This window comes from Sphaerodactylus townsendi, unplaced genomic scaffold, assembly GCF_021028975.2.
Source record: "Sphaerodactylus townsendi isolate TG3544 unplaced genomic scaffold, MPM_Stown_v2.3 scaffold_26, whole genome shotgun sequence".
In the NCBI taxonomy this organism is placed as follows: Eukaryota; Metazoa; Chordata; class Lepidosauria; order Squamata; family Sphaerodactylidae; genus Sphaerodactylus; species Sphaerodactylus townsendi.
In genome coordinates, this window is record NW_025950429.1 from 627,688 (window position 1) to 642,860 (window position 15,173).

The following is a 15,173-nucleotide window of genomic DNA, read 5'->3' on the forward strand; positions in this document are numbered from 1 at the left end:
AAAGCACATCAGATATAACATCCAGTATCAGGGAGTTCTCTGGGATCCACAACAGCTTAGCAGGGCGTGGTAATCAAGATATGCCCATGGTCAATGAGGCTTCCAGATTCTATTGCCTGGAGTAACTCATGCATTGATTTAATTTTGTAAACAGACCTTTTGCCTTTGGCCTGTTTTTAGATTGACCTACACATACAAACATGGAAACTGGCATTTTATAGCACACAGTGTAAGAAATAATATGAAAATCCAATATTTCATAAGGCCATGCTAACAGATAGTTACAATGCACTGGAAACAGCAGCATATATCCATAGACCTAGAAAAGCTAGGGCATCCAACATGTTGAAGAAAATCAGTTCAGAGTCCACTTAGAACATAAATAAAGTATCTGGCTATGGTGCTCAGAGTGTCCACATACAGGAGTTAATTAGCAGGAAAAATGGTGGTGATGATCTATAATTTCCCACTATGGAGAGCAGTATAGAGTATCACACTCACCTGAACAGTGGCTGGGTGCATGGTAGCCACGTAGAATGTGGGTGGAGAAAAGAGCAGAGATAGGTGAGCTCCTTCTCTCGTGTGCATCAGTCCCAGCAGGGCTGGCTAGACATGCCAACTGCCAGGTGGGACAGGGGGATCTGCTGGAATTGTTGGAATATTCTGCCTTGTTTGCATGCAGTGGCAGCAGAAGCAGCAGGGAATTCTGGGAAGCTGCATGAACATTCTAAATGTGACAGTTAAAAAAATGTTGGTAGTGTTCTGTTCCTTCAGTCGCTCACTCACTCACTTGCCTGTCTGCCTGACTAAGAGAAAAGATGTTCTCTGTGCTCCTTAAACCAAATGCTATGTAAAAGTGCTCTGACAAAGATATTGTATCGCAACCAAACTGTAACAAACTATGAGCCGTAAATATAACTATATATATGTGATACTTTGTTAATGAATATATAGGCTGACCAGATGTCCCGCTTTTGGCGGGACAGTCCCACCTTCACACAATTTGTCCCGTGTCCTGCGGGTTAGTTCCATTGTCCTGATTTTGGGGAGGCTGCCGCACTGCCTTCTGGGGCGCAAGGCATGTGCGGCAGCCTCCCGCCCGCGCGGCCACAGGAGCACGGCCTTCTGGGGTGCTGCCGTTTCCCGCCCTCTCACAGGGCGAGAAACAGCAGTGCCCCAGAAGGCTGTGCGCTCCTGCCCCGTCCCGGTTCACAAAGGTGACCATCCGGTCACCTTATGTATAAACTGTATATGTTTTCTCTCTCAGTTAAAGTTCTCCTTATGTTTATGAACTTCTGAGGCAAAACAGCTGATCTTTTGAGAGATAAACTATTCTAATTTGCCGGGCCACACAATCCACATTTCTGCTCGTTACTCTGTTTGACAGGATTATATATTCTAAATATATCTGTTGCCCTTCAGAAATTTCATCTTATCTCCAGACTACAAATATCATTAGGCTTGATGATTCAGTAAATCCAAATCACCCCCTCCCACCCCACACACACACACACACACACACACACACACACACACACACACACACACACACACACACACACACACAAAGCACTTATCGGGTTTTTCCCGCATTTTTAAATTTTTTGGTAAAAAAACCCAGGCTACTTGGCAGAACTGAATAGCCTGGGAGGCGGTAAAGTAGAATACGATTTGGCTTTATCAGCTTTTTGACAGTAGAGGCAGGAGGAGAATGGGTGCAATCTAGGATGCCAGGCTGAGTAGCCGGGAATGTTAGATCTCCCTTCCCTCCCCCCCTTTCCTGTCTGAGCCCTTTTGGACGGAGCAACCTACCATGATAGATTGCACCCCTTCTCCTGTCTAAGCAATTTCACACTGGGACAAACTGGGACAGGAGAGGCGGGGAGAGAGGGGGTGTGATCTAGTATGTTAGATCCCCCCACCTCCCCTGTCTGAGGCCTTTACCAAGTTAAAAACATCCGAACCCAAAATTTACTAATAGTTTCTATCCGTGATTAAGCCAAAGATCAGTTTCCCTGGAGAAAACAGGTGCTCTGGAGAGTGGGCTACCTGGTGTCACGTCCCTGCTGAGTCCCTCCCCAACCCCCCGCCTTCCCCAGGTGCCACCCCCAAAACCTCCAGGTATTTCACAACCCAGAACTGAGAACCCAAGGATCCCCTGAGTTACAGTTCATCTGTCGACTAAAGAAATGAGTTTCCCCTCAGAAAATGGCTGCTTTGGAGGGTGGGCTCCGTGGTCTTGTGTACCACCAAGGTCCATATCCTCCCCAGGCTCCTCCCCCAAATCTCCAGGAGTTACCCAACGTGGACCTCCCCATTCTGCACTGGCAGCCAGGAGGGACCTGGCAAACCTACCCTGGCCCTGCCTGGACCTTGTGCTTGGCGTTGGTCTCAGCCAGTGTCAACAAACACATTTTCTTTGGGTTGCTGTTTTCTGTTTCACATTCGGGTCACCTGCCCAGCCAATTCATGCAAAGGCCCTTTGAAGATTAGATGGCCTTGCAGGCATTGCAAAAGGCCATCAGAGGGGATTTCTACAGAAATGCTCAGTACATGGGCCAAGGTGGAAAATGCCCCCAAAGATACAAAAACATTCTGTAGTAGTTAAGATCCAGCAAGAAACTCCTTCAGTACATTCCTTCCTCACAGAGTCTTACCCTCCTCCCTCAGCAGGATAGTTGAGGCCAAGGTCATAGAACAGCCACAGTCACAGTAGCCAGACTCCAAATTTACAGCTTTATTATACAAATGAGAGAGAGATTTCCAGGTCCATGAAACCACCCGCCACCCACCATCCTGCCTCCTACATCTGCAGAATGTGTGCCCCCCCCCCCCCCAAAAAAGACATATGTCTCTGTAAGACTCAGCACTGCCCATGATTTATAGCCAAGGAGTGACTTGGCACAGTGGTGGCCCAGAAGACTGGGTTGTAGGTTGATTCAGTGCCTCTCAAGTGCCAGGCAAGCCATAAAGAAGAGTGTGCTTTCATTTACTAGTCCTGGACAGCCAGGGACTGAGAGTGTGACAAGGAAATGAGCCAGACTAAAAGGCTCCTCTGGCCACATTACTGCTGCGGATCAGGGCAAGCTCTCGCTCTCATCATGCTGTCAATGCAGTTTTGTGCACATCAAGGCAGGAATGTGATTCCCAGTGACCCGAATGAGAAATGGATGGGCTACACACAGAATACGATCCTGCAACTTCTTTCTCAGACAGAAGGTGCCTCTCATTTGCCCAGCCTTTGAAATCCACCCCAAAGGGCAGCTATTTTCTTGCATCCTTGTCCTGATTTAGAGACACCCCAAAACAATTTTTCTTCATCTGAAGGACCATGCCTATGTCCTGCACCAAATAAATGCCCCTTAGGATGATGGGCAGTACACAGGATGACAGGAGTCCATTGTTCCTCTCCCTCCCCACCCATGAGATCTCTACCAGTGGAAGCGGGGGGAAAAGGTTGGCTACACTTAACTTTCCCCTTTGTCACTGGATGCTGTTCACTTTTTCTCATTTCTGGTTTTTCTGATCTTGCGAGTGGGTGTTTAAACACTGTCGAGGGAGTGCTGGGAGTTCAATGCGCATAAAATATCTTCTAACAGCAGAGGCGAATTCATTTAGGGATATTTAGAGATATTACACGGATATGCAGGGTGTCTTCTTCATGTGTTCAACAGGTACACCTTCAACTGAGCTCACCTTCGTTTCTTCTTGCATTCTTCCTTAAGATTTGTATTCATGACTATGTACATTGAGGGCAGGTTTATGTTTGAAAAGTGAAAAAAGATGGCTGTGGCACTCCTGAGCCATGTCAGCAAGGTCCTTTATAAATATTTTAGAAAGACTAAAGCTCATTCCGCACATGCAGAATAATGCACTTTCAAACTGCTTTCAGTGCTCTTTAAAGCTGTGTGGAATGGCAAAATCCACTTGCAAACTGTTGTGAAAGTGGTTTGAAAACGCATTATTTTGCGTGTGTGGAAAGGGCCTAAGACACGTGGCCAGGTACACTCCTCATCCTGCCGTACAACAGACTCAGCAGTGTCATCGGCTGAAAGAGCTCAGAGCCGGTTCGGATAGGCTCTGAAGAGCCTCGGAAGTACTGGCATCATTTATTTATTTATTTGTTGGATTGATTGTTTGAAATGTGTATCTCATTTTTCCATAATGCACACAGGTTTAAAAAAAATAGTTAAAAGTCAGGATTTTTACGCATGTGTCATTGCTAGGTCTCAGACCCTTAAGCCAACAAACGAACTCTGAGGTATTGATCAGTATCGACAGTCATCTCCTTCACATTGAGTGTACAATCCCTTCAGTTTGGATTCTCAGTTACACACATTTTCCCCTATTGGAGCTAATAGTGCTTTTAGATCAGAGCTCTCAAAGTACAACTTTTTATCTCCCTTCACAGGGAAAGCAAAGGAGATCTATATGTGTCATGCTTTCTTTGGGTTTTCTCTCTCCTTCCCACCTTCCTCCACCCCCACCACTACAATTCCTTTTACTCTTTGGGCCACCATTTCAAAACAATTAAAAGGGCTTTCTCATTTAAAATGTTAACGCTGAAATTGACATAGTCTGGTGTTTTGCACCAAAGCAGGCACCAAAAAAAACAAAACACCAGTAGGTAGAGGCAGTTGCATGGAAAGAACAAGGAAGCAGCGGGTGGGCAAAACGGCAGATGAGTCAGCTAGGGACATGTCACAGGAAAAGAACCCCAGAGTTTAAAAACACACACACTGTGAAGCAAACAGTCACGGGGTTAAGTACCACATGCATAAATGACTGTACATTAATGTACATTAAATTAAGAATGCAACTCCTGCAACATCCACCCCATCCCCCAACAGGTGGTACGCTGGTATCCTTTATTTATGGGAACTGGCTTGACAACATAATACATGGTTCATTCACAGTCTATCCACGCACATTTTCAGTGGCTGTAATTACACTGTAAACAGTCTACCAGATACAATATGGAAAGCTCTTATACTCTCTGGCTTCTGTAAAATGTGCAAAGAGAAATATTTTGATGCAGCTTTGGTGGAAGCAGCTAATAAATGTCTCTGACTGGCAGACGAGACAGGGAAGCTACAACAACAGCATTTTGACAGTATCATTTCCAAAAGAAAAGAGGGCCATTCAGGCAAAAAAAGCAGGAAAAAGTGGCACATATTGACACACACACCCCTGAGACAATCATCATCATCATCATCATCATCATCATCATCATCATCATCATCATCATCATCATCATCATCATCATCATCATCATCATCATCATCATCATCATCATCATCATCATCATCATCATCATTTATTCAATTTAATAGACTGCCCTACCCCCGAAGGGCTCAGGGGGTGGTTTACAAGGCAGTCAAACACAATACATCATATAATTTCAGTTAAAACAATAAATAAATTAAAACATTAAAACATTAGCAGCAGTAATCTTCTATAATTGAAATAAGTAGATGCTGTCCGACATTAATCCCCGGGAGGGGACTGGCCAATATTCAATCAGCAGATGACATATGGAGCAATAAAGAACAAAGAGGGGCGGACTCAGCGGCCAACCGCACCAAAGGCCCAGTGGAACAGCTCGGTTTTACAGGCCCTGCGGAAGTCCCCAAGGTCCCGCATGAGGAACCTCTGGCATACAGATGGAGGAAGAAGCGTTCCCACCCGGATTGGCGCAAGGGCCAGGGCTGTAAAGAAGCCGCCTGGCCCAGGAGGTGAGGCAGAATCCAGGGGTGCATCGGGAACCTGCTTGGCTCTCAGATGTTCAGGAACTACAATTCCCATCAGCCTCTGTCAGCATGGCCAATTGGCCATGCTGGTAGGGGCTGATGGGAATTGTAGTTCCTGAACATCTGGAGAGCCGCAGGTTCCCTACCCCTGGGCTAGTCGCATCATGGAGGGACAAGGGATCACCAGTAAATTCGCCTCTGCCGAGCGGAGAGGTCAACTTGGGACATATGGGGTAAGGCGATCCCGCAGGCTGTAAAGGGCCTTAAAGGTCAATACCAACACCTTGAAGACAATCCGGAACTCCACTGAGAGCCAGTGCAAGTGGCACAACACAGGGGTAATATGGTCTCTGGCTGAACCACCTGTGAGAAGACGGGCTGCAGCATTCTGGACCAGCTTCAATTTCTGGGTCAGCCGCAAGGGAAGACCCGTGTAGAGCGAGTTACAATAGCCCAACCTGGAGGTGACCGTTGAATGGATCACAGTGGCCAGATCAGCCTGGGAAAGGTAGGGGGCAGCCATCGGGCCTGATGAAGATGGAAAAAGGCAACCCGAGTGACATATGCCACCTGGGTCTCCATTGAAAGACATGAATCCAGGTGGACACCCAGGTTGCGAGCCAAAGGGGTCAGTGCCAAAGAGACCCCTTCTAACACCGGCAGATGGAAATCCCTAATCCCACTCCTGTGACCCAGCCAGAGGACCTCCGTCTTCATTGGATTAAGTTTTAACCTGCTCTGCTTCAACCAACCAGCAACCGCCTTCAAACAGTGCTGTAGAGCGGTGGGAAAGGATGGGGAATAAATGTAAATAATTGTTTTAAGTGCTTTTGGAGGCTGTGCCACTGACACCCCTCTCCATTTGTCCTGAAAGAATTGCTTCATTGAACTTGATTTTCTATGGCCTTTTGTGCATTTCCTGTTTGCCACACACCTCTTCTTCTCACAGTGTTTTTTTCCTGTGGTTGTCTGTTTAAACTGGGGAGGATCCCACTTTAAAGTGTCCCCAGCTGAGCCAGCCACCATTTTGTTTGCCTGCTGCTACTTCCCTCCACTCCGTGTGTTGTCTGCCCCCTTGTTGGTTGGTTTGTTTTGGGGAGGAGGGGAATTTTAAAAGCAAAAAAAAGAAACCCTTGCAGCAAAGGGAAATTATGCAATTTTTGAAATTGTTCTGTTCTCTTTATCTTTTTATGGTTTATTTATTGATTATAGTTTTTTCTCCTCTGTAATAAAAAGTTTAGAAATATTGATCACCGTTTGAAGATAGATTAGTATATTTATACATGAATGAGAGTTTAGGAAGATCTGGAGGATATTATCTGTAGGGATTAAATATAACAACATTTTACTTCTTGATACCAGATTTTTTTTAAAAAAATACAGGTATCAGAGGAATATTTCATCTTTTTCTGGTATATAATAACATTTGTTTCTATGTAGTCTTCAAGGACTAGTTAGTGGAGAAGACGAATAACAAAGGCTAACCATTCCATCCAGAAGATATTAGATGGCCCTCTTTCCAAGTGGAATGACCTCAAGATACACAAAAAGGAAAGAGGAATTACTCTCGGGATGAAAACATATGCTTATGTTAGAGGGAATTCGGATGTGTTTCAAATTGAGTTTAACATATTCAATGAAATGGCTAAAGAGTTAAGGATATTACCAACAAGGAAGAAGAAATAGAAATTATACAATAAATTTTCTAGATGACAGAAAACACTTGGCTAAGCAGGCAAGGCTAACACTCATTTTATTTGGGGGGGGGGTAGTAGGGGATCTTTTTGGAAGGGAGGCCCCTAGATCTGTTTCTGTACTACTGAAGTCTACCAAATATGGATGGTCAGGAAATTGCTGCTGTCACCTGCAACAGGTGTGTCATGTGTTTGTGTTTTTACAGGAGGATGTGGGTAGCAAAACCTTTCCTGGAACTGATGTCAGGCTGAGCTGACTGGGTGGTAATTGTTTGGGTCCTCTTTTTTCCCTTTTTGAAGATAGGTACAACATTAGCCTTCCTCCAGTCTGCTGGGGCTTCTCCTGTTCTCCAGGAATTCTCAAAAATTATTGCACGTGGTTTTGAGATTTCTTCTGCCAGTACTTTTAATACTCTGGGATGTAGTTCATCAGGTTTACCAAAGGAAAAAAGAACCTGTCTGGCTCTAGTGCAAACCTTAAAACTCTATTTTTAATTAAAATAATGAAAACGTTTATATAACAGAACCATAACTCTTAATCAAGAACAAAGTATACATATTATTTATTTATTTATTTATTTCTGAGAAGATGGGGCGGTATAAAATAACAAATTTTGCCCCCATTCGACTTTTATACCGCCACTGTCAGATCCTGCGATCCTGAAAAAGTTGTACTGAGAGATGTGGAAAGGCTTAGAAGCCCTTCCGTACCAAACATTCCTTCTTCTACTTTTCCTTGAGACAGAGAATGGCGTTGTCCAGCCTCCAAAATGATCAGGATATAATAATAAAACCAGCAGTTAAGGGTGGTGCAAGATGGAAGGTGTGTGTAAGAATGGTGGAGAGAGAGAAGAAGCAGGAAGGAAGGAAGTTCCTTGCAAGTAGCAATCTGCACAAAGGGATCATGTCAGAGTGGTAGAGAAAGGTGCTCAGTGTCTTGACCCCCTCTAGCTATCTGATGTCCTCCTCCTCTGTTCATTGAGGCAGGAGCAGTGGTGGGATTCAACAGTTCTCACCACATCGGCAGAACCGGTTGTTAAAATGGTGCTTGTAAACAACCAGTTGTTAAATTATTTTAATCCCACCACTGGGCAGGAGATAGCATAAAGTCCTTCACTTCCAACACTAAGGAAGCAAGCTCCAAACCCACAAGTATTGCTCATGTGAAGTGGAAGAAATCTCCATCATGGAGATCAGAGGTTTGGGAAATGGTGGTGCCTCTCCAGCAGATGTGCTTGGGAGAGGAAGAGGGATGTTATCAAAGATGAAACAGTCTGGATAAAGTGAAGCGGTTGCATAAGAGCAGAAATGGAGCCAGAGGTGCCTAAGGCATGTTTTAAATGTTTGTGCAATTGCATCAAAGGCAGAATTCAGATGCAAATCTCTCAGAAGGAAAAAATCACCATTAGGACACAGATGTTCTATGTACAAGTTACAATGAACACACCGATCATCCCTGTCCAGTGAACACTTGATTTCTCTTTATAAGCAAACTGAGTAATTCTCATATTATGTGTCTCTACAGCTCAGCATGTGAGTCAAGCCCCACGTTTACCCAGGTGCCGGTCCCCAGTTACTTTTGCCAAGGGGGAGGGCCTTGGCTCTTCTGCACAATAACAGTAAGTGAGATAGTAGAAACAGTTAGAGGATTTAAAAACAAAACTCCTGGACCTGATGGTCTATCGACAGCATATTATAAAACTTATATTGAAATACTGGGCCCATATTTGGAATTAACAATGAATAAAATACTGGAAGGTGCTGAGATCCCTGAATCACGGAAACAAGCAAATATTATGCTGATCCCTAAAGGAAAAAAGGAAATTTATGAAGTGAGAGAATTCAGACCTATATCATTATTAAACCTAGATTATAAAATCTTTACGGGTATATTAGCTAGTAGACTTAAAAAGGTGATAAATAAATACATCTCAGAAGAACAAACAGACTTCCTACCAGGGAGGCAAATCAAACATGACGTAAGAATTTTAATCAATATAATAGAATATTTAAATAGGACACCAGGAAAACCGATGGCACTATGTTTTTTAGATGCAGAAAAAGCATTTGACAGAGTGAACGGGACTTTCCTCCTGCTGACGCTTTTGAAAACAGGGATAGCAGGGAGGTTCTGGAATGCGATTAACAATATTTATACTGACCAGGAAGCAAAGATAAAAATAAATGGTGATTTAACAAAACAGTATAAGATCAATCGAGGGACTAGACAAGGCTGCCCCATATCACCTCTATTATTTATAATGGTGATCGAACAGCTGATTCGGAATATAAAAGATAATGAGGAAGTTAAGGGAGTTAAAATAAAGAGTGTAATCCACAAACTGAGAGCTTATGCGGATGATCTGGTTATATTTCTAGATGAATCCTTAAATAAAATAAAAATATTAAAAGAAATTATGGAGGGGTATGGAAAAGTAGCAGGTTTTAAAATTAATTATGAAAAATCAAATTTACTGACATTAAATATGACAAAAGAAGAACAGAAGGAGTTAGTTAAAAAACGGGTATAAAAATTGCAAAGAAAGTAGAATATATATTCCAATTATATTGGAAGAGAATAACAGTGCACTAGTTAGGAACAATTATGAGTTGAAATGGTCAGAAATTAGAAATGATATGAAGAAGTGGCAGCAGTTAAATCTATCACTAATAGGGAGAATTAATGTATTTAAAATGACAGCACTTCCCAAAATGTTATATTTATTCCAAAATATCCCATTAATTACATCAACGAAATACTTTGACACATGGAGAACAGACTTAACGAGATTTATATGGGCAGGGTGAAAGACGAGAATAAAATACTTAAACATGATAGATATAAAAGAGAGAGGCGGCCTGGCGGTACCAGATTTAAGAGTTTATCATGACGCAGCTGCATTGACATGGGTAAAAGATTGCATTCATTTAACTGAGAAAATCTTACTTAAACTTGAAGGCTTTGACTTATTACAAGGCTGGCATAACTATTTATGGCCAACCAAATCAAGAAAAGAGATAAGGAATACAGCATTCAAAAACCATTGTGTTAGAGGGCCGCTTTATAAGATTTGGAGTAAATATAGAGATATATTCTTTACAGGCATACCCCAATGGTTATCAAGGGCAGAAGCACTGCAAATAAAATATGAAATTAACAACAATAGCTGGATAACATACACAGAAACTACATATTGGTTGGGCAGAGAAGTAGAATTTAAATCAAGAATGAGAATTACAAAGGAAGACTGTCAGATTCGATGGTTTTCATACTTACAATTAAGAGAAAAGTTTTTAAAGGACAGGGAAGAATGGGGATTTACTAAAGAAATTAATGACCTAGAAGAAGGAATAAAATATACAGGGAAGAAGGAACTTAGCAAATTTTACCATATACTATTAACACAAGCTACAGAGACCGAAATTGTCAAAAATGCAATGGTGAAATGGGCTGAAAATACAGGGAAAGTAATAACATTAAACCAATAGAATAAGTTTGGACAGATACTTATAAACTGACACCCAATACTGACATATGGGAAAATAGTCTAAAAATGTTTTATAGAACATATATAACACCCATAAAATTAACAAAAATGCAAAAGGGATACTTACTGTTATGTTGGAAATGTAAAATAGAGACAGGAACCTTCTTTCATGTGTGGTGGTCCTGTCAGAGAGGTACAGAAATATTGGGTAAAGGTGCATAATTGCATCGTAAAAATCTTAAAAATTCAATTTAAGAAGACATCTTTAACTGTTAGACCCTGAATTCGAAGAAACGAAGAACCTGAAGGAACACAAACATCTGTTTATATACATGACTGTAGCAGCCCGTCTTACTTTGGCGAAACTTTGGAAAACGGATTATATACCTAGGTTAGAAGAATGGGAAAATAAAATGTCATATTACGCAACGATGGACAGGTTATCAAACCAACTAAAGAATAAAGACTGTGATGAATATGTGGAAAAATGGACACCCTGGTTCAGATATCTTTCAGGGAAATACAATCAAATAATTAAACTGATAGAATATTAATTTTAAAACATGGATTTATTAAATGATTAACTTTAAGTTGATTGGCTAACATAAATATACTAATATAAATGATTTAACAGAAATTTCTATAAGTATAGATATATGAAATTGACTTACTAACAAACTCTTCTCTCTCTTTACAGATCTGAAACAACAGATACTTTGGAACAAGATCAGAATGTTTGAAACAAATAAATAACTGATTTTAATCATTAGATAATAGGTAATAATATAGTAGATTAGAATTATTATTTTTCTTTTTTAAGACAATTATGAGTAGTTTGGGAGTTGATACAATAATTTTAAATGAACAAGCTGTTGGGGAGGTTTGGGGAGGGGTTAAGTACAGAGGGTAGTTAGAGGCTCTTCTGCACAACCAGGACATACCTGTGTTCAGTGTAATGTGTAAGCAGGGCCAGAGGCATTCAAGATCCAGAGGCAGAGGAGATATAACGGGGCGGGGTGGGGAAATTGCCCCGGAAGAGCGGGCTGCCGTTGGGTCATGTGGGGGTGGAAAATTGCCCCCACACCCCTCCTCCCTCCCCCCTCGATCCAGCCCTGCCCTGCCAGACTGCTCCTTCCGCTGGTGGAGCCTTTGCTGAAGGAGCAGCCTGGCGGGGCCACCACCCGGTGCCCCTTGGCCCGCCCTGCTAGGCAGCCCGAGACCCCAATCACACCACCTAAGGAAACTGGGGCACGAAGGGTGGGGGCATGGCCCAGGCCCAAGGGGCTCGGCAAAGGTCTTTCCTGCCCTCTTCCACCCCATTGGGAGGTGCAGGGACTGAAACAGGGAAGCGGCCAGAGCAAGTTCACTGTAGGAAGCATGAACTGTAGGAAGCCTTTGAGGACAGTGGGGCATGAGCTATGTAACCGGCCAGACGTCCCTTCAAACATATGACCCTTCAAACAGATGTCGATCTTGGCACCACAGGGCGGGAAAAATGGCTGCACATGCATCCCGCCCCAGCCCACTGTTCCTTATTGGGCAAAAGGCTCCACGTCACTACCAGGGGCGGGAATCTGAAACCCGGAGTCACTCCTGGACTTCCCCACTGCCCTGTGCTCTGCGCGGTGTTTTCAAAAAGGTGGTCTTTGGACGAGGATCTGAAAAGACTCACGCTGGTGGGGGGGTGGGAAGCAGCAGAATCGGCGTGGCTGTGTTGTTGCCGCTGGGGTAGTGGGGAGTGCTGCGGGACCCCGGGTTACTTGACACGAGTAGCCCGCATCAAGTGGTGAGTGGGGAAACAACCTCAGTTCTTTGGTTTACAGAGGCTTTTGCAGCTACACAGCAGTGGAATTTACTCAGGGGAATGGATTTGGGGGCCAGGGGCTGTTATGCCTACCATAAGACTTGTGTGAAAATGTGCATGCACAAAATAACAAACACCAAATGGTCATTTTTTAAAAAAAAATGTCTGGGTGAGTGATGGATTTGCTTCTTCTATATTTGTACCACAATTGCTGTCTGCAACAGCTCTGTGGTCTCTGTGAGAATGTACATGTGTGAACCACAACTGATTACTCTTTGCTGCGCTGTACTGCTTGAATGCTTCACAAATAGCACAACAAAGAGTGTCAAACTGCTCACAAAAAGTAACCTGACATGAAACAAGATCCCTTCTTCAAAATACAGAAAACAATGAACGGATTTCTTCTATTCTATATTCCCTCATTTGAACCTCCCCGCTACATCCACCCATTCCTTTTCCTTCATATCATTGAACTGCTTGGAACTGTTGTCTCATGCTACAGTTTAGGAAAGCTAAACTTTTACTTTTCTTTGCTATGCTATATAGTGCTCAGGACTGCAAAGTTTTTGACTGTTTCAGCATCTGTTTCGCGCTCTCTTGATTTGTCTCTTGAGAGATCTCAAACTAGGCCGGGATCTGTGTATACAGAAGCCTATGTATACAGACTTCAAAGGCCTCTGGAAATAGTATTCATGCCCTGAACATGTGAGTCCATTCATAAATGAACACGGTTGACCCTGAACATGAATCTTTCTTTTGGTAATATCTGTAAAAGACACAATTCCAAATGCTTTGAGGCTTTTATAACTCATTAGTTATGCAAAGAATAAATCTTGCTATTTCATTTCAGGCCATTCTTTTCTTTTCCTTTGGGGTGGGGGGAAGGGGGATGGATTTCCTAGACTAAGTAGCAACCAAGAAAGGCAGAAGAAAATGCTACCAGTAGAACTGGAGAAGTGTCACTCCCGAATTCACTGGGGAATTCAGATTAGCCTGGGCACCCCCACACACGCCAGCTGGGTGACCTTGGGCTAGTCACAGATTCTCGGAGCTCTCTCAGCCCCACCCACCTCACAGGGTGTTTGTGGTGAGGGGGGAAGGGCAAGGAGATTGTCAGCCCCTTTGAGTCTCCTACAGGAGAGAAAGGGGGGATATAAATCCAAACTCTTCCTCTTCTTCTTCCCTCAGGGCTCAGGGTTGCTGAGTAACTTGTGAAGGAGCCAAGGCAAGCTGAAGAATGGCTGGGTGGCAAAGGAACAGCTCTGGACGCCCCTCTGCAATAGGCTGTTCACTCTGAGGAAGGTAGGGATTGGAATGGCAGGGATTGAAATGGCATCGTGGGACCAGTGGGACCCTCTGCTATGACCTGAATTCCCACCCTCAGACCCTAAGTACCCCCTCAGGATTTTTGTATAGCAGAATTTTGAGTTAGGGTGGTACAGGAAGCCGGTGTCTCATGCACACGATCCAGAGGCAAGCCTCACCTCACCTTGCAAGAATGGAGCTCCGCCTCCACCCAAGTGGTGAACGACAGTTTGTCATAAATTGACCTCATCCTGGCTCGGCTCTGATCTTGAATGAATGTGAGCCTTGGCGGTCAGCGGTCACAGGAGCTGAAGCACCAGCCCCAATTCAGTGAGGACTTGAACCCAGGTAGAATTCTGGATATCTTTACAATCAGTCCAAGTCAGGAGAGACCTACGAGACCACCTTGCCAGCCTTCAGCTCTCAGCTCTGTTTCATTCTTCCCCCTCTTCCATGATGCCTCCATGGTGCACACAAAAACATTTGCAATAGGACTGTCAACCTCCAGATGGCTGCAGATCTCCAGGGATTACTAGTGATCTCCAGGGAACAGAGATCAGTTCTTCTTGAGAAAATGGCCACTTCAGAAGGTAGGCTCTATGGCATTGTAGCCTTGTTTTTTGTAACAAGAAAGTTAGCCTTGGATACCTAGTGGATTGGTTTGTATAACCTCCAGGTGGTTGCTGAGAATCTCCAAGTGGCAGAGATCAGATTTTCTGGAGAAAATGGCCACTTTTGGACTCCATGGCATTTTACACATTGAAACTTGTCCCTTTTGCAAACCCTGGCCCCAAAATGTCCAAGTATTTCCCAACCTCAACCTGGCAACTGTAATTTGGAACTTGCAAACAGGGGAGATGGTTCTCCTCCAGTCCTGGTGACTTCCTTGCTAACTTTCCCCCTCTGCGCTTCTCTTCACCTGAGGATACCTGCTCATTTTACTCCCCTGCCTGTATCATCACTCTTGTGCCTCTGCTTAACAAACTCTTTTCCCCGAGTTGGTCTTTGCCTAAGATGAGTCGCGGCAGGGAGGCATCTGCCAGGGGCGCTCCCCACACGCTCTAGCACAGTTTCTCAGCAAACTCAAAATTCCCATGCCCAGCCTCGCCCCCTGGCCACTGTGAACTGCCTG